The 26541-nt window shown below is 42.7% G+C and overlaps 1 long non-coding RNA gene across 2 annotated transcripts; it reads right to left on the bottom strand.

Moving 5' to 3' along the window:
- Positions 1 to 9130: 9130 nt before the first annotated feature.
- On the bottom strand, positions 9131 to 25752 carry LOC105470394 (uncharacterized). Of its 2 annotated transcripts, XR_011620353.1 has the most exons (7): positions 25616 to 25752; positions 17566 to 17663; positions 14495 to 14572; positions 13395 to 13600; positions 11849 to 12102; positions 10381 to 10533; positions 9132 to 9703 (listed from the first exon to the last, which is right to left on the bottom strand). It is a non-coding gene; the product is annotated as an uncharacterized lncRNA (long non-coding RNA). The 2 variants fall into 2 exon arrangements; XR_980489.2 differs by lacking the exon at positions 13395 to 13600 and having other exon boundaries at positions 9131 to 9703.
- Between the last annotated feature and the right edge of the window lie 789 nt (positions 25753 to 26541).

The raw sequence follows: 26541 nt of genomic DNA, 5'->3' as shown, positions 1-26541 counted from the left end.
TCTAACCGCCTCAGCCTCCCAAAGTGCTGGGATTACAGGCGTGAGTTACTGCACCTGGCCGAGATCTGGATTTAAATCCAGTTTCAAGCTGTGTGACCTTAGACAAATCCCTTCAATTTGAGCAGATGCTTAATGAATGGAAATTGAACAACAAATCTGATCATTTTTCTATATCAGAGTCACTGTAGAGGGATACTCACTTTTTCTATTCATATACCTCCCTGAGTTTCAGATTGATGTTTAACTATCTTTAATGTTCCTGATTTGGCTTGTTTATTTTTCATTGTTATGATCTGAACTCCACATTACTGGCTTCTTCATTTGGCCAGTAACTGCAACTCCATTGCAGCCTTATTTTAGCTAAATCTATTGTAGCTCTTGCCTTTCTCCCCACAGGAACCCTTCTTTAGCCTTTTCCAAGGACACTTTCAGTCCCTACCTGCTAGCCTTTGTGTGCCAGTGATGTCCTACTCTTCTTCTTGAAAGAGGGAGCAGCCCATGAACCTGATGCTGCAAGACCTCCTTCTTAGTTCTCAAAGTAAACAAAGGTTAAAATGAAAATAGTTATGATGAATCATACTGATGCTGTATTTCAAAGAACTTTCTGTAGTATTATGTCAACAAGATAAATTAATTCTGAATTCAAATGTTGGGAAAACTACTGCACCTCTTGCCCACTGCGTTCTCTAGTGTGCTTTGGAGGAGCACCCACTGCTGCAAGTCCTTCCCACACAGCTTACAGAGCAGCACACAAGAGTCCTGGGGGCTGCCCTCCCAAATGGGATGGAAGTGAAAGTCTATGTACAAACTTTCTTCATTACCCAGGCTGCCAAGAGAGCCTTCTGGAGCTCACAGATAAAATTCAAAAAGCTCAAGCAGTAGCAAAACCTTGATGCTTATTGAAAACCAAAGCAAAGCAAAACAATAATCCACCTTGCTTATCAACACCTTTCCTGGGACTAGGTGAAGTCGTGCTTTTTTACAAAACACCATGGGTTGTGAAATTAGTTTGATAGATGCAGTTCACAATTTTTAAATAAAGTAGAAAGCATTACAGTAGAAGATAGATGGTACAGGTAGATAACGTTTCACAAACTTTTTTCAGTGTGTGTCTTTGTGAAGCAAATATTTCTTCCCACGATCACAGTTAGAAAGGTTTAAAAACTTTTTCCGTGGTCTGAACATTTGTGTCCCTCAGTTCATAGCTGAAATTGAATCCCCACTGTGATGGTATTAAGAGTTGGGGCCCTTGGGAGCTGATTAGGTCATCAGGGCAGAGCCTTTATGCATGGAATTAGTATTCTTATAAAAGAGGCCCAAGGAGCTTATAAGTCCCTTCCTCCATGTGAGGACACACAGAAGGTGCCGTCTATGAGGAATAGGACCTCGCCAGACACTAGATCTACTGGTGCCTTGATCTTGGACTTCCCCGTCTCCAGAACCGTAAGCATTACCTTTCTGTTGTTTATAAATTACCCAGTCTAAGGCATTTTGCTATAGCACCCTGGATGGACTGAAACAACCTTTGTGACAGGACTTGGGCCTGGAGTAAGAGCAGGGTAACACGAGGGATTTGAAAGATCCTTGGAGAAAAGAACAGGGCAACGATGGGGACGGGCAGGTGCTTGGGTGGGTACCAGAGAAAGTTCTCTTCACAATTCTGCCAGATTCCTACACATATATGCATGTACACCAAATCATACCACACCCTATATACACATTTGCCTATTCCTAACACCACTCTTCTAAATCCCTAATATGTTTCCAATTGCTGCCTCCAGCATAAATGCCAGAGACTCCATCTTTGATCTGAGAGAATCTTGGAAAATATCAGTCCAGGTGGATGCCCACAGGAAGAACATTAGGAACAATGAGAGACCTCTGTTTCTTTCTTGAGCTGGGTGTAAACGCTAATGCAAGAGTGATCAACCACCTTGTTTACATATCTTCCTATTTTAGAGTTTCTGCTTTGGAATATTTAGATTAATGAGAATATTATATGTACAAATATATGAACAAAGTCTCCAATTTTAGGTTACATTGCTAAGCAGCTGTAATTCAAATATAGAAAACTTGAAGTTTCATGTTCTTAGCCGCATCTTGTGCTCTACAAATGTTGACGGTCTTACCTAAGGAAGGTCTAGTTAAACCGCAGCCTCCTCTCAGTTCTCTCCAAATCCAGCAGGGAGTGTGCGTGTTGTTCCTTCTCCCTGTGTCTTTTTTTTTTTTTTTTTTTGAGACGGAGTCTGGCTCTGTCGCCCAGGCTGGAGTGCAGTGGCGCGATCTCGGCTCACTGCAAGCTCCGCCTCCCGGGTTCACGCCATTCTCCTGCCTCAGCCTCCCGAGTAGCTGGGACTACAGGCGCCCACAACCGCGCCCGGCTAATTTTTTGTATTTTTAGTAGAGACGGGGTTTCACCGTGGTCTCGATCTCCTGACCTTGTGATCTGCCCGCCTCGGCCTCCCAGAGTGCTGGGATTACAGGCGTGAGCCACCGCGCCCGGCCCTCCCTGTGTCTTGATCTCAAGGGGTACCTTAGGAAGGCTGCAGTTGGACAGCTGAGCTAAAGCCGCAAAGACCGCATTTAACCGTCCTCATTTGGGTACATTTGACATGTTCTCACATCTTATCATCATAGAAGTCCCACAGAGAGAGTGTGAGTGAGGGAGAGGGGAACTGAAAGGGACTCACCCACAGGACATTACCGCCACACCCAGAAGCAGATTGGTGAGAGGTGAAAGCAGCCTCCCGGGTCTCCTCAGCTGCTGGTCTACCCAGCCCTCATAGGGTGTGGGATGCTCAGCCCTGTCCCAATTCCCTCCCTCCCCATCGTGGGGCTAAAAGGCAGCCTCAGCTCCATTCTTCAAGCTTCTTTCCTGACCTTCCTCCCCTGACCCTCAGCCCCCTGACTCTGTCCCATAATATTTACCTGCAGTAGGCAGATGTTCAGATCACCTCACCCAGGAAACCTCCCTCAGAGAACTTTGCTTCTTCCCTTACCCTCCGAAAATTTTATTTCTATAATCATTTATCTTAATATTGGTGAGCCTTGTTGCATATTTAATCATTAGCATCCTATTGGTTTTTTGTACTACACTATTTCTTCGTGTTCCTGTTCAAGCTACCTTACACAAACCAACTATCCTGCCAGCTTGGCAGGGTGCCTTTATATTTCACAGATGCTGCCTGATTCATGAATTGCTAACAAAAGCCAGTTAGATTGTTGAATTACATCTATTGAAATTTTGTTTCTTGACATTATAAGTATGAAAAAGAGCCCCATGAATGTTTGACATAGAACACAAATGTAGCCCAGGAGTGGGGTGTATGAGGATCAAGAGAATGGAAAGGGCTGAGTGCGGTGGCTCACGCCTATAATCCCAGCACTTTGAGAGGCTGAGGTGGGTGGATCACAAAGTCAGGAGACCGGGACTATCCTGGTTAACACGGTGAAACCCCGTCTCTACTAAAAAAATATAAAAAATTAGCCAGGTTTGATGATACACACCTATAGCACCAGGTACCCGGGAGGCTGAGGCAGGAGAATCTCTTGAACCCAGAGGCAGAGGTTGCAGTGAGCCAAGATCGTGCCACTGCACTCCAGCCTGGGTGACAGAGAGAGACTCCGTCTCAAAAAAAAAAAAAAAAAAAAAGAGAGAGACAGAGAGAGAATGGAAAGGTCAAACAGGGAAAGACCACAGAAAAGACACTGAATCTGAATGTGACATTTGGGGCAGTGGAGAGGCAGTGGAATGAGCCTTAAAGAAGAGAACTTGGGCAGGTTGCGGTGGCTTACCTATAATCCCAGCACTTTGGGAGGCCGAGGCGGGTGGATCACAAGGTCAGGAGATTGAGACCATCCTGGCTAACACAGTGAAACCCTGTCTCTACTAAAAAGACAAAAAATTAGCCGGGTGTGGTGGCGGGTGCCTGTAGTCCCAGCTACTTGGGAGGCTGAGGCAGGAGAATGGCATGAACCTGGGAGGTGGAGGTTGCAGTGAGCCGAGATGGCGCCACTGCACTCCAGCCTGGGCGACAGAGTGAGACTCCGTCTCAGAAAAAAAAGACAAAAAAAGAATAGAACTTACACCATTTAGGGTAGTATAAACATGTGTCAGGTGGTTTCTCAGAAGTCTAATATGGCAAGTTCTAGTTAGTGTTTGGTCTCCAACAGTGATATGGTTGATAAAATTTTCTAACATTAAATAGGCTGTATCACGTCAGCAAAGATTTCTTAAACAGATTACAAAAATAAAGTGCTTATACAGAAAAAGAGTGATAAAGCAGACTTCATTAATTCCAAGAACTTCTCAAAAAAGATACCATTAAGAGAGCAAAAAGATATGCCACAGACTGAGAAAAATATTTGCAACTCATGTATCCAACAAAGATTCAGTATTTAATGTACTTAAAGAAATCACAGGTCAATAAGAAAAGGACAGTTGACTCAAATACAGTGACTTCTTAAACAATGTAGGGGTTAGGGGGCAGCAACCCCTGTGCAGTTGAAAATCTAGGTATAACTTTTGACTCCCCAGAAACTTGACTACTAATAGCCTACTGTTCACCAGAAGCCTTATTGATAGCATAAACAGTCGGTTGACACATATTTTGTATGTTCTATGTATTATATACTGTCTTATTTCAACAAAGTAAGCTAAAGAAAAGAAAATAATAAGGAAGAGAAGATATATTTACTATTCATTAAGTGGAAGTGAAATGTCATAAAAGTCTTTATCCTCATCATCTTCACTTTGAGTAGGCTGAGGAAGAGGAAGAGAAGGAGTTGGTCTTGCTGTCTCAGAGGTGGTGGAAGCAGAAGGAAATCCACACATAAGTGGACTTGCGCAGATCAAACCCGTGTTGTTCAAGGGTCCATTGTAAATACAATTTTATGAGAAGACAGGCAAGTGGCAAAAGACTTGAACTTCACAAGATGTTCAGGGAAATGCAAATAGAAACCATTCCTTGCTCTCAGAATAGGGGGGAAAGGGTGGTGACAAAGACATGGAACATCTGGAATTCTCATACATTGTTGTGGGGAGCAAAATTGGTATGAACATTTTGGAAATACATTTTTAATAGAAGTATTTACTAATAGCTATATAAACACATACCCTATAATCCAAAATTCCATTCCTTAGTGCACAAGAATAGTCATAGCAGCAGTTTATGAGTCCCAACTGAAACTAGCCCAAATATTTATTAACAATAGAATGAATAAGCATATTGTGATAAATGTATTAAAATGGGATATTATTCAGCAATGAAAATGAACAGACTAGCACTAACATAGCAATGTGGATGAGTCTCACAAACATAATGTTGAGTAAAAGAAGCCCAACATGAGAATGATTTTGAAACCGCCTTTGCAAAATTATGACTGAGACAGTGAAAGAGATCTAACTTAACCGACTCCATCTTGCTTCTAACTTCCAAGCTGTCCTTGTTCATTACTGGGCATAGGCTGAACTAACTTTGGAAGAAACTTAGCTTGTAGTTCATAATTTAAGCAAAGATGGTAACAGCTCTTTCCCAAAGCATACCTCCTTCTTGCCTGGGGACTAGACCAACACTAGCCACAGGATTAGAAATTATGGTTTAGGAGTCATGCAGCTGGAGGCTACAAGATTCTGACCCTCCCTAGACTGCTCCTAAGATCAGGGCTTGAGACATTTTGCAGACCCTGCACTTGTTGGATCAGCTGGCATTGCTCAGACTGATTAACTGGCTCATCTGATCCTGTGGCCCCCACCCAGGAACTGACTCAGCATAAGAAGAGAGCTTCAACTCCCTATGATCTCATCCCTGACCAATCAGCACTCCTGGCTCATTGGCTTTTTCCCACCCACCAAATTGTTCTTAAAAATTCTGCTCCCTAAATGCTTGGGGAGACTGATTTGAGTAATGATAAAACTCTGGTCTGCCACACAGCCCATCCTGTGTGAATTACTCTTTCTCTATTGCAATTCCCCTGTTTTGATGAATCGGCTCTGTCTAAGCAGAAGGCAAGGTGAACCCCTTGGGCAGTTACAAATTTATTTACATAAATTTGAAATGACAAAAACAAGTTATGGTGATCACATCAAGACGGCAGTTATCTTTAAGAGAGTGGGAGGTGACTGAGAGAGACACAAGGGGAAATTCTGGAATGATTTTCATGTTCTATTTCTTGACTTTATGAAGGATAAGCATTTTTGGTTTTTAAAAACTCATCAATTTGTACACATTTATGAGTTTTATATTTGAGTGTGTTATATGTTAATAAAAATTCTGTGGTAAGTCTGGCATGGTGGCTCACACCTGCAATCCCAGTACTTTGAGAGGCCAAAGCAGGTGGATCATCTGAGGTCAGGAGTTCGAGACCAGCCTGGCCAACATGGTGAAACCCCTTTCTACTAAAAATACAAAAATTAACCAGGAGTGGTGGTGGGTGCCTGTAATCCCAGCTACTCAGGAGGCTGAGGCAGGAGAATCACTTGAGCCTGGGAGGCTAAGTTTGCAGTGGGCCAAGATTGTACCATTGCACTCCAGCCTGGATGACAAGAGGGAAACTCTGTCTCAAATATATATATATTTATATATATATGTGTGGAATGTAATTATGTGGAATGTGGTTCCCATGTGAGTCTGACTTTGCCAGTGACTTGGAACTCTGCAGCCTTTCTTGGAGGAGATGCCTCATCTCCATGAGCATGAGCAGAAAGATAAGAGAAGCAATGAAGAGTTAACAAGGTGCAACCCCATGAGAAGCCTTGTGAAGTGACAAAGCAACTTTTGCACCATGAACCCATGTACACTCAGTGTCAAAGGAGAGTCACTGCTAGAGGGAAGGCTCATGCATCAAGGAGTAGGGGAGGGCCTCAGGAAGATAGCAGATACTGCATCTGGGTCTTGCTCTGCCCATTAGGCAGGCACTGCTGTTAGAGAGAAGAAAACTGAGGCATGTAAAGATTTGGTACAGAGCGCCAGGTCACGTGAAGTGGCAAGATCTGAATCCAGGATTTGAACTTTCAGCAGCCTGTCTTCAGAGCTTGAGAACTTTACAACTATGCAGTGCAACCTCTTGCAAGGGCGAGGTTGTCCAGTAGACATGGAAAGAGAGCCACATATGTGATTTTAAATCATCTAGCAGCCACATATGAAAAAGTAAGAAGAATGAGGTGAAATTAGTTTTAACATTATATTTTAACCTGATATATCCAAAACATTATTTCCACATGTAAGAAATACAAGAATAAAATTAATGATGAGATAGTTCACTATTTTTAAAATACTGATATTTCACTGTTTTTTAAAAATCTTTGAAATCCTGTGGATATTTTCTATGACAGCGGATGTCCGTGTTGTACTCTCCCATCAGATTAGTCCTTACGCTTCGCTGGTCAGAATCACATAACCAAACCTAAATAATTATTGCTGTAGAAGACCAAAAATGTGCCATCCAGCGTAGGACTGTAGGAGACCTGAAAATGATACCCCCAAATACGCCTCTTCATCATAAGGATTATTTTGAAGGTGTTATTTTGAGGAACTGCACACATGAGATTTACAGCACCTCTCTATTTGGACTAGCCACATTGGCAGGGTTTATGTGGCTAGTGGTTACTGTACGGGATGGCGCAGGTCTAGAGAGCTGCAAAGAAAAGAGGAAGACTATCCCAGTGAGAGGAGCAGCCTGGGCAAATGCTCAGGACAGGAGTGCTCTGAGCATTTGGGGCTTCTTTCATGAACGGCCTGAATCTGAGCATTCTGACAACTGCTTCAAGGGAAATATGTTCTGCCACCTGGTAGACTCCTTTCTGCCTCTAGTAATGAAAGAGAGCTGGAGTGCACATCCAAATGGGCCTCACTCAGAATCTCATGAACACACGGGCTTTCAGGCCCACAAGTCAGGATGAGGTAGAACCTACTTTCAGCCATGTCCCTCTAAGTCTCCAAGTTTCCAAGGCCAAGCCTGGCCCTAACGCCCTCCATCTCCACCTGACCCCCAACCTCCTCAGGCCTATCCCTCCTCCCCCTGCCAAGCACTCCCTTCTCAGGCTCATTCTTCACTGTCCTTACCCCTCCCACCCACCTCCATCCTCTTCCTCATTTCTGACTTCACACTTTGGGGCTGCTATTGTTCCTTCTTGCCTCCTCCTCTCTACCTCTCCAAATCTCCCCAACAGTTTCCTTAGGACTTTAAAGTAAGCCGTTTACATGATCTGTGAAGAGGCCAGCTCTAACCTGCAATCACAGTTTGGGCTGCACAAGCCAGCATTGTTCTCATATCCCGTATATCATAGTCTGGTTAGTTTCACAGCCAACTTGTCCCCCAACTAGAGCCATATCTTCTACCAACACAGTGTCAGAGAAATAGAAGGCAACTTAAAATAAGTGTCGTGAGAATAAAATCTCCAGGGACTGAAAGAAACAAAGTTCTCTTGCCAATAGGACTCTTAAAAGGTGACATTTTATAGTCATTGTGCATTTGCCAAACAATGTCCGGCTAAATCATTCCTTGAAGTCTGTCTGATTACACCATTAACTATGAATTAATTCTCCATCTGTATAGGAAGCAGATATGCAGTAATGTGAACTATGTCCATGTTTAACTCATTTAGAAATACTGGCAAGAGCCTGGGAGCGGTAGCTCACACCTGTAATCCCAGCACTTTGGGAGGCCAAGGTGGGTGGATCACCTGAGGTCAGGAGTTTGAGACCAGCTTGGCCAACATGGTGAAACATCATCTCTAGTAAAAATACAGAGATTAGCCGGGCGTGGTGGCGGGTGCCTGTCATTCCAGTTACTCAGGAGGCTAAGGCAGGAGAATCACTTGAACTGGAGAGGTGGAGGTTGCAGCCAGCCAAGATTATGCATTGTACTCCAGCCTGGGCGACAAGAGTGAGACTCCATCTCCAAAAAAAAAAACAAAAAAAGAAAGAAAAAGAAATACTGGCAAGAGTGGACTGAGAGATGCTTATTTGCAGACAAACATGCCATGCAGGTGTAGGGGTGTTGTGAACAATGACATGTGTTAGGGTCAGCTGCCACCAACGATACATGACATGTAAATAAATAATGTTCTCAAATGTTTGCAATGATGCCTTATTTCTATGTAATCTCGGAAAAATTTAGTTAAAATAATTTTACTATCATCCCTGAAGGCATAGTCCTTGCTTTGGTGTCTTCATCAAGTAATACTGGCAAATGCTCTGTTTCTGGGAAACAGGTGGCTATTTCTTTTTTCTTTTTTCTTTTTTTTTTTTTTTTTTTTTGAGATGGAGTCTATCTCTGTCACCCAGGATGGAGTGCAGTGGCATGTTTTTGGTTCACTGCCACCTCCGTCTCCTGAATTCAAGCGATTCTCCTGCTTCGGTCTCCTGAGTAGCTGGGATTACGGGTGCCTGCCACCACACCCAGCTAATTTTTGTATTTTTAGTAGAGACGGGATTTCGCTGTGTTGGCCAGCCTGGTCTCTAACTCCTGACCTCATAATCCACCCACCTCGGCCTCCGAAAGTGCTGGGATTACAAGCGTGAGCCACCGTGCCCGGCCACAGGTGGCTATTCCTACAGATAAAACCAGTGGTTGCCAGGACCATTGTTAGAGGTGTTCTGTAAACCACAGGGCTAAACCTCTGTGCCAGGACCTGAGTCAAGTGCAAGATCAGCTGATAATTTGCAAGGTTGCTTCCTCTCTGACCTGCTTCTCTCCGCATCTGTGAAATGGGAGGAAATGAGCTTATATCACGGGGTGGAATAAAACACTAGGTAGAATGTACACATATTGCAGGACTCTGCTGCTCACTGAATGGAGTCCTGAAGAGAAAGAGAACGAATGTGCCTTCTCTGATCCTCCCTGAAGTAGAAATGAAGCTTTAACTCTAGTTTCATAAAAAAAATTATTGTGGGGTGCAGGATGTGAACCTCAGGAGGAGAGAGCAGAATTAAGCACATCATTAATTCATGGTGCCCAGTCATCATCATTCTGGGCAAGGCTCTTTCTTGTTTTGTTTGCTCTATTTTTATTTATATGAGTCATCCCTGACTTCTGCTTGCCCCCACCCTCTCCGCAATAGGTGCTCACTAAATGTTCTTGGGGGTGTGTATATAGTAATACATTTGAAATTGTATGATGTTGCATTACTCTGTCTATTCTCTCTTTCTCTCTCTCTCTCTCTCTCAATAGATAGATAGATAGATAGATAGATAGATAGATAGATAGATAGAGAGATAGAGAGATAGATAGATAGATAGATAGATAGACGGACAGATAAATAGATAGATAGATATGTGGTAGGAACTATAGAGCTCATGCTTTCTCTTCCTTTTTCACTCAGCATTATGCTTTCAGAGTTGTGCAGGGCTTGATGCACATCGTTCCATATTTACCTACCCATTCCCCAGTGGTGGACACAGAGGTAGATCATCAAGCGTAATGGTCAGGACTTCATCCTCAGGAAGCAGGCTGCCTGGCATCACACCCTATTCACCAGCTGTGTGAATTTAGCCTGTTTACTCCACCTCCCACACCTCAGTTTTCTCGTTTCTAAAATGGAGATAGTAAGAGTATTGAGAAGATGTAAAGTGTTTAGCACACATAAGCACCCAGCAAGTGTTAGCCATCAGCATCAGTATCATCGTTTTCATTCCCACACCCAGTGCTGCAATGAACACCCTCATACACATCCCTTTATGAGTCCATGCCTGGGTTTGTCTGGGGTGTAGGCTCTAGAAAGGGGTGGTTGGGTCACAGGGCGTAGACACACTTCATTTCACCATGTACTGCCAAATTACTCTCCAGAATGACTACCCCGGTCTACAATCCCACCATCAGGTCCTGAGCATTCCGGGAAAGGTTTTCGCAGCCAGAGAGAGCACAGATTTTTAACGTCTCCCCTCCAGTTGCACTGACATCATCTGTCTGAGAGACTTCTGTCCAAGTTGGATGGAGAAACAGCTCTAAGACACGTGGCTGATTTAGCAGTCTGTGCTATTCTGCACTCTACAGCCCTAGGCCCTGTGGGGATTATGAAACAAGGGGGAATCAGAATCACCCTAATTGGGAGGAGAGGTTCAACGTGCTTCCCCAGGGGTTTCTGACCTGCACACTCTAGAAGGATGTGGACCTCCAGTTCATTCCCTGTGGGTAAAATCCCTGCCTCTTGGAAGCATTGTCACTGATGGAGGATGTCAGCCCAGGACAAAAGGCAGAGAACCATGAAGGGAGGACAGCCCTTCAGTGGCTCAAGGCCCTGGAGAAGCTGGAAGATGCTGATGCAACTTGATGGGTCAGGGGCATTGAATGTCCCTTATTCCAGAAAATTATTCTATTGTCAAAGATCTCTCCACAGCCTGGAGAATACCAGAAATGCCACTATTTAACTCAGTCTTTGGAATTAAGGCCACGTTTTCTCTGGAAGACCATGTACTATCAACCGTTACCTTGGAGGGCTCTGGGCTCAATGCCTGTTAGTACCAGAGAGTGTAAAAGATCTAAGTGCTAGTTGCTGAAGAATTTGGACATCTGATAATTTTTTGGTAGGTGAAGCAGATGTGCATCTCGGGCTCCCTGGGGATGATGAATATAGCTCCGGGAGAGATGCTGAGGCTCATGTAAGTGTGCCATTTAAATCCAGTCTGACATCCACATCATCATAAAGATGTTAAACCTAACAGCTTCTAGTAATCCCAAATCTAGGTCTGGAATTAAATATCCTCCAAAATGCTCCTTTTTATGAAAGGCAAGTCAGTAAAATTTTGTTTCCTTTGTGTATGTCTCCCTCATAAGAGTTCATTCAACTTCAAAAGCAGAAACCGTGCAATTCACCCATTGCCTCACCCACTGGTGAACTGTTTCTTACTTGGTCATCCTCCCCTTCTAAAAAGTAGCGCTCTGGCTCCCAATTGTACTGAAGCTGCTAGGAAGTGAAATTGACAGTTGGATATAGGAAGGTTTGTAGCCCCCAGGGATGAGAAGCGGAGAAAGAAACTTTGAATCAGGTGATGAGCAAGCAGCTTCCTGCCTAGTGAAGCAACAATCATGTGATGCTGGTGGGCTCCCGGCTTTCACTCTCTGGTCGCAGCACTGTCTGCTAAGTATTCAAATTTCTGGATGCTAGAGAAGATAGAGAAAAAAGATTTAAATTGGCATAGCAATAGATCACCAATTTTAAACATTGTTTATTTTTCATTACTTTTTATTCCTTGTAATTTTTTCTGTGCAGCAATAAGCTGTCATCTAGCAACAGATATTTGTTGATGAGTGAGAAGTCAGTGAAGGACAGGGCTCCTCACTCAGTTCTCAGATCTCACTGAGGCTTGAGACCACTCTCACTTTCCCACATGGCCATTGATACCATAAGGTAAATATAGATTAAAATTAAAGAAATGGGCCGGGCGCGGTGGCTCATGCTTGTGATCCTAGCACTTTGGGAGGCCAGGATGGGCAGATCACGAGGTCAGGAGTTCAAGACCAGCCTGGCCAACATGGTGAAACCCCGCATCTACTAAAAATACAAAAAAAAAATTAGCTGGGCACGGTGGCAGTAGTCCCAGCTACTCGGGAGGCTGAGGCAGGACAATTGTTTGAACCAGGGAGGCAGAGGTTGCAGTGAGCCAAGATGGACCATTGCACTCTAGCCTGGGCAAAAAGAGCAAAACTCTGTCTCAAAAAAAAAAAAAAATTAAAGAAATGTTGAAATCTGATATAAACATCTCAGCTGGAGGGTGGTTAAGCTATGGTTGAAGCATTAGTCTGAGGTGTGGCAGGATGGGAATCTGTGGGGCCTGAAACCTAGGCCAACAGATGGCTTAAGAGGGAGAGAGATCAAGGTCTTATGAGGATCAGGGTTAGAAAGTGGGTCAGCCTAAGAAACAATGATGTTTACAATGAACCCCTTAAAAAAGGCAGGGATTGATGTTGCAAAGGAAAAGATGATTTAAACAAGGAACATCTGATGGAAGAGGCAGGTTGAAAGGTGACAGTGGTGCTGGATTTAGGGGCAGGGATCTGATGTACAGGCAGTGGAGGGTGCTGGGATGAGTAAAATCACAAGGAATAAAAGAAGTAGAGGCTTGAGATCTGGGTCTAGAAGGACCTTTGTTACAGTTTCCCCTTGCCCATGTTTTCTCCCTTTACAGCACATTTCATCCCCATCTCCTCCTCCCACTCCTGCATATAGGCAGCGGGGCTCAAGCTAGACCCCACAGCATCCAGAGGAAGGCATCTTTGGGGGGTTTGTCTCTCCAATTTGGTGTCAAATTGATATTAATGAGTGTCCTTGTCTCTACCTGCTGGAACCAGGCCCAGCTGGATTCAAGCCTCTGTGGCCCTCCAAGTGAGGCCCCCAAACCCACCCAAAGGTTTTCTCTGCCCCAGAATAGACAGGCCCAAGAAGAGAAATTTACCCAATCTTGCCCAGCCATCTAGGTCCTGGACCCAATCACTTTGGCCTCTAATCTGTCTCTGACTTTGACCCTCAGCTCTAAAAACTGCACCAGATTCTTCACTCAAAAACATTGATGGACCGTCTGCTATGAACCGGGCATGCTCCTCCTTCCTGGAGATAGAGTTGTGAACAAGACTCTGTCCCTATGGTCATGGAGACTGTGGCCTAGTGAGAGACAGAATTCAGTAAATAGGCAATTTCAGGAAGATGTGATAAATACTGGGATGGGGAAGTGGAAACTCTTAGGAGGGCAGGGGGAGGCAGGGGGAGGCAGAAAAGACTTCCTAGAGGAAGTGAGAGCTAAATCCAGATGCAAAGGACCAGTAGAAGTGAACCAAGCAAAGAAGAGGTCTGTGGGTGTGGGCAGGGCAATGATTTTGGAGGAAGGAATGGCAAGTTCAATGGCTCAAAGGCTAAAGTGTAGGACAGGTTCAAGGCTCTGAAGATAATATGGCTGAACCCAGAGGATCATGGAGATGGGGCTGGAAATGTGATGGCTTCCTACACAGCTGTGTGAAAAAGTGTGTCCACTGAGCATCCAGGCTTGGAAAGAAAAAAAGAGTCATGTCTGCCCCGGATTGGACTATACATTTCTTGAAAAAAAACTGTGCTTATTCATCTCTGCATCCCCAGCATCTTGCAAAGTATGCATAGTAATCTGTCAATAAACTTTCATTCAAGTGTTCAATTATTGCATGGGCTGGCTAATAGCTTTTCTCTCCCTACAATCCCATATGATGGATCACTGCAATGACAGTGTTATGGTTGCATAGTAAGTATTAGAGCAAACGCTAGCCTCAGTCAGGTGGTAGTGGTATGTTAAGAATACACAGACTAAAATGAAGATATTCTACATTCTATACATTCAATACATTCCAAGAGGGATTAAAGATATATCAGGATCCTCCCTGCCACCACATAGTACTACACGTGGACACTTTTGATTTATATGTCTCTTTTCTTCTTCAGAAGTTCTTTTTTCTACCCCAATTTGAAATGTTTTATAAAAATTATTTGAGGATACTGAAGTTTTGTGGCAGTAATATGGCAATGACTCACCTATATTTCACAATAAAATACTGTAAAAAGCAACACCCACAACTTGCCAATGAATTCCTCAGTTATCTTCTCTATGACCTATGAAAATAGAAACATTTTCTTTAATCATCAGCATAGAGAATACTGAAGACTTTGTCTACAATTTTAAAAAACATCATTCAGCACTAAAATATTAGAACAGAACTGGATTACCTTAGTTTTTAATCTCTAAACACAAATTCCAGATTATGTCAAAACATATAAGTATTTCTGAGTTACTACTAGGGTCATAGAAGAAAGAATATTTCTAGTAGGTTCTAGGAAGGTGATGATTATTAGAAATGAGGTAGTATGCCATAAATAGAGGAAAATGTAAATTGGGGTAACACTAAGCTTTTGGATTTAGGTGACAATTGCTCCTGACCTTCTCAAAGAATGATTACCCACAAGCTCAGGCAACCCTGCTTAAAATTCTGCAAGTCAAGCTGGTTTATTTAGGATACAGCAGGTAGGATGTATCTGAGGGATCTCACTCTGAACTTATTGTGGCTACTGGTTAGGATAGGAATCGGGTGAAAGATGAGGCCTGGCTCATTTGGAGTTAATAAAAGCTGGTGAACTATAAGAGGAAAGGGATGGATATTCAAGCAAAAGGTCAGCAACACTTTGGTCTTTGCAACTAAGCAATCATCTTTATATAGCACCCTCTTCTTGGGAAAAAGAAACTGTATTCAAAAGATCAAAAATTTAAATCAGAAGAATTATATGGCTAAGCATGAAATTAGTGTGAAGTCAATGGTTAGAAATTCTTCAGGTATATTTCTATTTTACAGCAGCATATCTATTTTAAAAGCTATTTAATTCAGAAATGTTTAGATAAGGGATACATTGGTGGAAACTAATCAAACTTTAAAATTGCTGGTGCGGGCAGATTTATTTTCTTAAAACTTGAATGATTTTGCTGCTAATATGTTCTCTTCAGCAGTCCGGAACAAAACAAGTATATAAATTCTAGCTTCAAATAACAGAATTACTACTCCTTGAAAGACAGAAAAACTGAATCAAGAAAACCCTCATGGTTTTTCCCTAGAGCCAGGGAAAGTGGAAGGTTCCCTAACGATGAGAAAGTCCAGCCTGACTTTTTCTGTGAGAAACAGAACCATGCAGATAGTAGTCAGATGAGGCTTCAGTTTCCAAGAGCCCTACCCTGAGTGTCCTATTTTAAATTGAGAACAGTCCGCCCTGAAACTTCCCATCCCAACCACTTTACTCTGTTTTTTTCCATAGCACTTACTTCCTTCTAATATGCTATTTACTTTTGCGTGTCTGTCTCCACTCACCAGAATGTAAGTTCTACAGAGGTTAAGGATTTTTTTTTGCCAGTTTTGTTCACTGATGTATCTCACCCTCTTAGAACAACGACTGGTACATAGTAGATACTGAATTTGTCCTTATGTAATCAAAACTGGGAGACAGTAGACTAAAGAAGGAAGGTCAGACTATTAAGGACAAGTGCTAGTGCTTCAAAGTAGGTTATGAGCAAATAGTAAAGTATCTAACAGGGAGGGGCCAACAGTTAAAATTCAGTGAGGCCCAGGATAACAAGTTGCTCAGAAGCTTTAAAGTCCAAAGTAAGTCAGCAAAGATTGAGAGTCCAGAAGACATTTAATTCTTTGACAGACACTTTAGTTACCTACTCACTTTCCACTTCCCACTTCTACTCACCATCTGAAACCTTATTTTGGTTATAATAACATTGTGCACCACTTCAGATGGGGAGAAATGGACTAAGCCAATTATGACCATTCTTTTCCCAGTTTCTTAGCTGCTCAGTCCAGGCCAGTGAGAACCAAATAGAAGTCAACTGGGCGCATTTTGGAAAATAGAAATTGGTTTTGCTGGTAAATCGAGACGTAAATGATTGGCATAGCCTTTCCCTCTTCTTCCTACCTTGTGCATGGACATTAGAGCTGGAGCTGTCCCAGCCACCTCAGGTGCTCAGGGAATGACCAAGAAAATTCTCTTTATTTAATTCACTGTACAGGTTATTTACCTGCTTGTTCCAAAATTTATTTTGCACTCTTACCTGTAAATAAAATTTCCCAACTCCCTTGCCAATTGCCTTCCAGCTAGATATAGTCATTGGCAGCACTAGGAGGAAATTGAGGAATAAGAGGAAGAGAGAAGCTGGGAAATTTATCTTCCCTTCCTCTGCTTCCAGCAGTATCTCCAGTGTCGACATGGTCTTCTCCATAATCCCGGCCAATGCCAACAGGCCCTCTTCCATGGCCCTAGCTCCCACCAAGCAGCCATCTTACACATCTTACACATCCGGCTCCAGGGGACTCTGACTTTCAAGCTCTGGTACACACTATCTCTTCTTTGTCCCTTCAGTCCTGTGGGTGGTAGTGGCTTCCTGCTCTTACTCATCTTTAAGCTGCTAATCTTTAAGAAGCCCTATTTGGCTTCTTAGCTCTTCCAGTCTTTTTGTACCTAGTGCCCTGTGTTAAATTATTTCTATTGGACACCTGGCATGAACTGAGCTTTCCTATCTGGATCCTGATTTATATTACGTCTTATTTGGCTTGTTCATTGCTTGACATGAACTACTTTTCAAATGGACTTAAACCTTAAGAAATAATTACAAATTCCTTATCTTGTGGACTGGTAGATTTTGTAGTCTATCCCCTTTTACAGGGTACTCATGGCCTCAGTGGGTAAGAAGAGAGTAAAGACAGCAAGCTGGTGTGGTCATATATGTGTGGACACATACACACACATATATGTGTGTGTATATATACATATATAACCACATGGTGATATATGTCTTTACTATCTCCATACCCGCTGAGGTCATGAGCACCCTCTAAAAGCCGTGGCTGCTCCCTGTCTGGGAGATTCCAAAATCTGACTCTTCCATGTTATACTTGGAACATTCTTTCTTATTTTATCTCTGACTCACTCCATCCCAATGGCTCTATACCCTGACTCACCCTTTCTGCCAAGCACCTTAAGATAGATAACATATTTAGATAGTCTATCATCTCACCCCAAGATTTTCCCTCCCCAGTTTCTCCCTTGGATATACTCACCTTCAGCCATAAAGCAAATGATGTACTATTCTACAGTTCACCAGTAGTCTCTTGGAACCAAAAACAGCCTGGACCTAAAAGCATCTGGCCTTCTACCCCTGCAAAGAAAGATCCAAACAGTATGTATGTGTGTATATGTGTGCACATGTATTGCAGGATGAATTTAAAATTTCCTTCTTCTCATGGGTGCAGGACAGGATGGATGCTTTGGAGGATCAACAAATTTATTATTTCAACCAATATATATTTAGCTTTTGCTTTGGGCTTATTCCTCTTCTATATGCCAGGGATACAGCAAGTGAACAAAGCAGATAAATCTCTGCCCTCTGACCTCCTAGAGCTGATTCTGACTCTCCAGAATGGCAAAGAGAGCCATTAGGTCCTGTTATTAAGGTTATTAAGGTCATGTTTCCATAAGAGATGGGGTCAAAGTTTTGGTTTCAAAAGGAATACCCTTTCTCCTTATAAGATTAGATAGTGTTGTCCACCCGAAAAATGACTGCTCATTCTAGCAAGGTGTGGCTTGCTTCGTGGGAAAATCAGCAAGAAAATAAACCAGAATGCTAAATGATAAGTAGACCAAAATAAAGTGAAGTCAACACTTCTACTTTCTCTCATTGGCTGGAATTCAAACCCTCCTCATCTACGGTCAGCAATTTGGGGGTTCAGAACATGATACTGCAAAGTATGGTGCCTTGGCATGCTAAGTACTTTGAACTGAAGGAGATTGGGAGGACATCAGAAGCAAGGTCTCTATGACCTTCCCCCGCCCTCCTGTCTTCCACTTCTCTTTCTTCTCTGAAGGGAGTCAGGGAAACCAGAATTCCTCTTCCCCAAGGCAGATCATAAAAACTAGAACTCCACTCACCCAAAGCAAGCTATGAAAACTAGAAAGGTCACGCTGTCTCTCTCTTCACCCTGCAAGACCCTCACTCCAGAGGGTCCTGCCCCAGGGAAAGGAATGCTACAGAGAGAGGCCAGAAAGAATCTGAGCAGACAGCCCTTGCTAGGTTTTCCACTCAGTCTATTATCATTAGATCATACCTTTTTGCCTAGGCATGTTTCTACACAGCTGTCCTTTCTTCATCAAACGTAAGTGTAAAAATGGACACTTTTCCCTGGGTCTTTGGGTCTTTATTTCTGAAAGTTCCCATGTGACATAAGATTTTGTATTATGCTTTTTGCTTCTTAAACTGTCTTTTGCTATAAGAATGTTGCTTGTGACCCTTATGATGGGTAAGGAAAGGCATCACACCTTTCTGCCCTGATGCAGTACCTGAGTTACAGTCCATCAGCTTTCGGTCCAGGACTGAGGCACCTAAAGTGTGAAGGATGTGTGAAGGGAAAATAAATCTAGGGACACCAAATTCACTAAGCCAAAGTGAAAAGTCAAGCTAGGAATTGCTTTGGGCAAGCTTGCCTCTCATTCTATTTCTTAAAAAAGACAGCTACTAAGAAAAAAAAAAAAAAAAAAAAAAACTACATACCTCCTTCACAATTTGTCCACAAGGCAATTCCTTGCAGACAAAGTACAGACAGGCTCAAAGTTATCCCTCTGCTCACCGAGATAAATGCACATCGAATTGCTTCCTTTGGAAATACTAATCAGAAACTCAAAAGAATGCAATCCTTTGTCTCTTGTCAATTTATGACCTGGAAGTCCCCTCCGTGCTTCGAGTTGTCCCACCTTGCTGAAATGAACCAATGTATATCTTACATATATTGATTGATGTCCTCTGTCTCCCTAAAAATGTATAAAACCAAGCTGTGCCCCGACCACCTTGGGCACATGCCGTCAGCACCTCCCGAGGCTGTGTCATAAGCGAGTCCTTAACCTTGGCAAAATAAACTTCCTAAATTGACTGAGATCTGTCTCTGATATTTGGGGTTTACAGATGCAAAAAGGGACTGGGTGATAGGGAGGAGGATGACAGAATCTGTTTCTTACTGAGAAAGAGTGGAATTATCAGAGAAAATAATGAGAGAGAGAAGGAGTGGGAGGGAAAAAGAGAGGGAGAAAAAGAAAGAGACACAGAAAAAGAGAGAAGAGAGATAGTGTCTTCATGGGACTCCCTCCTTTTGAAAGCTTGAATATATTACTCCCTCCACAGCTACACTGGAAGATGTCATGCATCCGTGTGAAGAGACCACCAAACAGGCTTTGTGTGAGCAGTAAAGCTCTTTAATCACATGGGTGCAGGCGGACTGAGTCTGAAAAGAGAGTCAGCAAAGGGTGATGGGATTATCATTAGTTCTTATAGGTTTGGGATAAGTGGTGGAGTTAGGAGCAATTTTTTGCGGGCAGGAGGTATATCTTCTTACAAAGTACATTCTCAAGGGTGGGGAGAATATTACAAAGGACCTTCTTAAGGGCAGGGGAATAATATTACAAAGTACCTTCTTAAGGGTGGGAAGGGTGTATTGTCACAAAGTCAATTGATTAGTTAGGGTGGGGCAGGAACAAATCACAATGGTGAAATGTCATCAGTTAAGGCTATTTTCACTTCTTTTGTGAATCTTCAGTTGCTTCAGGCCTTCTGGATGTGTACGTGCAGGTCACAGGGGATACGATGGCTTAGCTTGGGCTCAGAGGCCTGACAAAGGATATATTCTTTAAAATTCTAGTTAGCATCAACATTCCAGGATCTAAGATCTATAGCAGAATGGAAAAAATCTCAAGTTCATTAACTGGATTATATCTCATTTGATAAGGTTCAACATTTCTTAAGGAAGAACACTGTGTTTTTATTAGTTCTCATAAAGAAATAAAAAGTACGTTCTAATTTTCAAAAGTAGTTATGAATTTTATGCATTATATGTCTCAAGAAAGGTCTAAGTTCAATCAACTTGGTTGAACTGGTTTCTATAATCAGGATAAAAATTCCTTCTAAAAGTAAAAAAATAACTGCTATATTAAACTGAAGTGAGATCTTTGAAATATTTTAATACTTACTTTGCCTTTATGATCTGGCTTAATCTTCACATCTACCCTATGAGGTAAACAGTATTTTAAATTTTGCATTTATAGGTGTGGAGACCGAGCTTTGGAAAAGCTGAATAACCTGCTCAAAGCCACTTGGCCAGTGGTGATGGAGCTGGGATCTGAACTCTGGCAAGTTGATAGCTAGCTATTTATTCCACTATCCTATATTGCCTCAGACACACTAGAGGATGTTAAAGTGGCAAAAGACAGTAAGAGTCTCGAACTGTGCTTGCTTTAATCTTCCCTATGAAATTTAAAACAAAAATGCTTTGTGTTTCTTTTTCTCTAATGAACACATATTGCTTCAGTTTATAAAATGTGTACTTGTGATATATCAATCCACTTTCATCAACTGAATGGATATTCAGAGCAGAAAAAATTTCTAAACAATGACAAAAAACATTTTGAGCAAATAATTGTAAAGCTAAGCGTAACTCAAGATACTGTTTCCCAAAACAGACTGCTATGGGTTGAATGTGCCCCTTGAATTCATATGTTGGGAACTTAACCTCCAACGCAACAGTGTTAAGAGGTGAGATCTTTAAGAGGTAACTGGGTCGTGCAGGCTCTGCTCTGCCCTGATGCGGGGATTAACGTGGTTAGGATGAATTCAGTCCCCTTCCACCATCCCCGAACTTGTGCTCTCTTGCTGTCTGCTTTCCTCCATGGGATGATGCAACAAGAAGGCCCTTGCCAGATGTAGGCCCCAAGACCTTGGACTTCCCAGCCTCCAGAACTATGAGAAATACATCTTTATTCTTTATTTTATTTTTATTTTATTTTTTTGAGACACAGTCTCACTCTTTTGCCCAGGCTGGAGTGCAGTGGTGCTATCTCGGCTCACTGCAAGCTCCGCCTCCCTGGTTCATGCCATTCTCCTGCCTCAGCCTCCCAAGTAGCTGGGACTACAGGCGCCCACCACCACGCCCAGCTAATTTTTTGTATTTTTAGTAGAGACAAGATTTCACCGTGTTAGCCAGGATGGTCTGGATCTCCTGACCTCATGATCCGCCCACCTCGGCCTCCCAAAGTGCTGGGATTATAGGCGTGAGCCATTGCGCCCAGCCTAAATCTTTATTCTTTATAAATTACCCAGTTTCAGGTATTCTGTTACAGTGGCACGAAGTGAACTATGACACAGACAGACAACTTCATATTTAATTAGAGCAGCACACATCCCAACCATATACAAAAACAGCTCTGTGTGTGTTTTCCAAGAGCAGAATCACCATTTTCATGGTTTTATCATCATCACTGAGACACTTAAGAGCAAAGTAGAATATATTATCCAGGTTTCAGAAGAGAGGCAGGAATGTTAGCAAATACTTCCATGTGAAATTTTTGTTTAGCTTACTTAACAGGATTTTCAACCTGCATGGTAAATAAACTTTTTGGATATTGGGCTGTTTCCATTTTTCCTCTACAAGTTTGAAAGATGATTTCCTCCAGTGAAATGGTTGTGAAAATAATGGATGAAAGAAGTTTTAAGTGCTCCAGCACCTAATGTAAAGGCACTGTAAGATTGTACCCCACACACATTCTGTCCAGGAATGAGCTTATCAGGTGCCAGCCTCAAGGCAACTAGTCTGAAAGGACACTGAAGAGCTTTCCATTCTAAAGACTCTTGTTTTCCACCTTCCTTATCTTTAAGTGAGGAGATAAGTAGCAACAAAACTATGTATATCACTTCCTACAGAATTCTTGCTCCCTTATCCACATAGCTTCATCCAGTTTCAAAAAGGAAATACAATGGACTTTATCACCCTCACTCAATGGCCCCACTGCAGCAAATCTTTGTGGTCTACAGCATAATTTTCCAGATTATTGGAACAGATCCATTTTCCAGATATTTGTGAACACAGCTGCTGACTGCCTTATCAGTGGGAGCAAGCAACAGGCAGCATAACCCGAGTTTTTTTTGTTGTTGCTGTTAAAAATAGGAGCATAGCCAGCTAGCACTCTGGGGTTGGGATGGTGAATGAAAGGATATAGAAACCACAAAGAAAAGGGGAGAGAGAAAGAATGTCAAAACTCCACTATAGGGGGCTGACTTTTATACAAAATATTTTTTAATGCCTTTGACCTGACAGCTACTGATCGAGTTTATGAGTTCAACTGCTTCCATCTGTGTTGCATCTACAATGAAGATCAGTCCTATCCTAAATTCCCAGACTCCTCCAGCAAAGTGTCATATTCCACAGGTTAGGAGATTTATAGCGCTGGTTCACTAACGTTGTATGTAGAAATTGGGAACGGTGGTTCTCAACCTGACTTATGTAATGGAATCCCTTAAAAGCTTTAAAAACTGCTGAAGCCTGGACCCTCACCCCCAGCATTTTGGATTTAATTAAGCTAGATACACTCTTGACCTCAGAATTTTGAAACTCTCCCCAACTTTCTTGGTCCTAGACAACAGTGTGAGAGGCCCAATGCTCTCAAACCTGCTTCTTGAAACTGCCTTTGCAAAATTATGACTAAGACAGTGAAAGAGATCTAACTTAATCAATTCCTTCCTGCTTCTAACCTCCAAGCTGTCCTTGTTCATTCCTGGGTGTAGGCTGAACTAACTTTGGAATAAATTTAGTTTATAGTTTATAGTTTAAAACAAAAACGATAACAATCCTTTCCCAAAGCAGACCTCCTCCTTGCCTGGGGATTAGATTGCCTTTGTAGGACTAACGATAGCCACAAGATTAGAAATTATGATTTAGGAGTCATGCCACTGGAGGCTACAAGATTCTGACCCTCCCTAAACTGCCCCTAAGATCAGGGCTTGAGATGTTTTGCAGACCCTGCACTTGATGGATCAGCTGGCACCACCCAGAACAATAAACTGGATCACCTGATCATGTGGCCCCACCCAGCAAATGACTCAGCACAAGAAGACAGCTGCGACTCCTTATGATTTCATCCCTGACCAATCAGCACTCCTGGCTCACTGGCTTCCCCCCACCCACCAAATTGTCCTTAAAAACTCTGCTCCCTGATTGCTTGGGTAATGTGATTTGAGTAACAGTAAGACTCCTGGTCTCCCACACGGCTGGCTCTGCATGAATTACTCTTTCTCTATTGCAATTCCCCTGTCTTGAAACGGCTCTGTCTAGTCAGCTGGCAAGGTGAACCCCTTGGGCAGTTACATTCTGAGGCCGAGACTCTCTACCTGAAAATCAGGATTCTTTGGGACACAGTAAGGATTACACAGGTTGTCAGTGAATATGGTCTTGGCCATCTGGGGGTCTCCTGTGGCTCTACAAGTCACTTCTTTAAATGAAGACTGGGGCTTTAAGACAGAAGTTTCCTCTAGCATACCCACAATGCTGCACTTTCTTTTTGTTTTTTTATTTTGAGATGGAGTCTTGCTCTGTCGCCCAGGCTGGAGTGCAGTGGTGCCATCTCGCTCACTGCAAGCTCCACCTTCCGTGTTCACGCCATTCTCCTCCCTCAGCCTCCCGAGTTATGTGGTACTATAGGTGCCCACCATCGTGCTCGGCTAATTTTTGTATTTTTGGTGGAGACAGGATTTCACTGTGTTAGCCAGGATGGTCTTGAGCTCCTGACCTCGTGATCCACCTGCCTTGGCCTCTCAAAGTGCTGGGATTACAGGCAGGAGCCACTGCGCCCGGCCTGCACTTTCTAGCAATATAAAACCTCACAGATTTGAGTCAGAGCTACCAGGACTAATCAAAGCCCACCCATCCTTCTATCAATAGGTAGACACAGTAGGCCGAGGATGACTTCTTGGCCTGCTGTTTTCTTCTTGGACCTGATATTGAGTCAAGATGAATTTAAACCCATAATCAAATAATGAGAGTTCATCCTCTGCCCCATAATTCCTGTTGACCTGGAAAGTATATTACCTCCTTCCTAATTGCCATGCAAATCACATGCATCTGATATTCAGAGGAGTGAGGGCAAGACCAGGATTTCAAATCTCAGAATTTGAGGTACATCTGATTCAAATTTAAAGCATTGCTGAAATTACGCATTTAGCAAAAAACATGCTATCTTCTCCCTGCAGTCCCCCTGAGAATATGTGCATAATAAAGGTATCATCCATTTTACATGCAAAGCCTTTGTGGGGTTTTCCAGTGTCTCATATCTAATCACAGTTAAGCCAACAAAGGGATTACAGCTTTATCGGGAATTTATTTTGCAAGACTGCCACATGGTTCTGCAAGATATGGTATCCTGTTTTTCCCACTATGCTGAGTCCAAAGATCCCATTAAATAAAGTTGAACTCTTCAGTTATGCAGAAATATAAACAGTCTGCTCAGTGTGGCTTGGTATTATATTTTCATTTAGGAAAAAAATAAATTTCTAATACTAAACAGTGTTGACCCCTGTAACTCAGAAGTTAGAATATAATAAAAGGAAATTCTAAAATTTCACCAGCAGAAAAGGCACTACATAGTCACATACACACATGCACATGTTTTGCCATTTAATGTACCATAGCCATAGAATCTACTTGCTAATCAATGATGCCTGAAGCTTTTCAGTGGATAAACTAGTGAGGGCGTTCTATACCCCTTTGTAGTATGAAACAAACCCATCAGAAATCTTTATAGCATCAAATCTAAACTATTTTCTTAATACATAATTAATTCAGCCCAATCTGAACATTTGGTATTGTGTGGGATTAGTAACAGAGTGGCTGGAGAAAGATACAAATAGGGTGTCACATCTCCACTGTGTAGGTTTCCATAGGCTAAAGATCTAATACTGCCATGGTCCTCAGCAGGCCAAACCAGTGGAATAGATTGTCCAGGCCCAGGTATGATTAGATTCAATCAACCTTTTTAACTAAAACAAGATTATTCTATTTCCATGTAATACTGTGAACTTAAATCCCAAGGAGGAAACCTATTATATACCTTCAGACCTCTATACACTCTCTTTCTACTAACAGTCATAGAAATTCAAGCCACATCTCCTCAGGTGCATTTCCTTTGATGAAATGATGAATGATATGGTAGGAGATGGTGGCAATGGCAGAAGATTGTGGAATTGTTTCTTTTGAAAGGACATTGATAACCCCATTCTACATTGGATTTTTGTTCACTCACATAGTTGCCTCTGGCTGTTACCTCCACATAAAGGGAGATATTGCATTTTCCAAAATGGCTGCAACAATATCTCCATCTTTCCTGCTCTTATTATGTGATCTCACCACTCCTCTATCTTGAAGGGAGTCTAATTCTCCTCAGTTTGAATCTGGGAAAAGTATGTGGCTACTCCTACTAGTGGAATACAGCAGAAGTGATGCTGTGTGACTTCAGAGACTGGGTCATAATAGATAGTGTAGTTTTTGCCTTGTTTGCTAGAATGTTTACACTTGGAATCCAGAGCTGCTGTGTAAGAAGTTCAACTACCCTGATGTCACCATGATGTTAGGAAGCCAAACTCCATGGAAAGGCCATTAAGTGGGTGCTGCACTTGACAGCCCAGTGTCATTCCCAGCAAACAGTCAACACCAACAGCCAGCCTTGTGGGAGAGTTGTCTTGAATGTCTAGACCAGTCTAATCTTCAGAGGACAGCAGCCCCGTGACATCTGACTCCAACCGCTTGAGAGATCTCATGCCAGAAACACTCAGCCAAGCTCTTCCCAAATTCCTGGCCCCAAAGAATTATTAGCAAAATAAAATGGTTGTTTTAAGTCACTAAGTTTTTTTTTTTTTTTTTTGAGACGGAGTCTCGCTCTGTCGCCCAGACTGGAGTGCAGTGGCACGATCTCGGCTCACTGCAAGCTCCGCCTCCCGGGTTCACGCCATTCTCCTGCCTCAGCCTCCGGAGTAGCTGGGACTACAGGCGCCCACCACCACGCCCGGCTAATTTCTTTTTGTATTTTTAGTAGAGACGGGGTTTCACCGTGTTAGCCAGGATGGTCTCAATCTCCTGACCTCGTGATCCGCCCGCCTCGGCCTCCCAAAGTGCTGGGATTACAGGCTTGAGCCACCGCGCCCGGCCAAGTCACTAAGTTTTAGGGTAATT

This window comes from Macaca nemestrina, chromosome 2 (genome assembly GCF_043159975.1).
Source record: "Macaca nemestrina isolate mMacNem1 chromosome 2, mMacNem.hap1, whole genome shotgun sequence".
Lineage (NCBI taxonomy): Eukaryota > Metazoa > Chordata > Mammalia > Primates > Cercopithecidae > Macaca > Macaca nemestrina.
The sequence above is the reverse complement of the archived record's forward strand: the minus strand, read 5'-3'. Positions and strand labels throughout refer to the sequence as shown.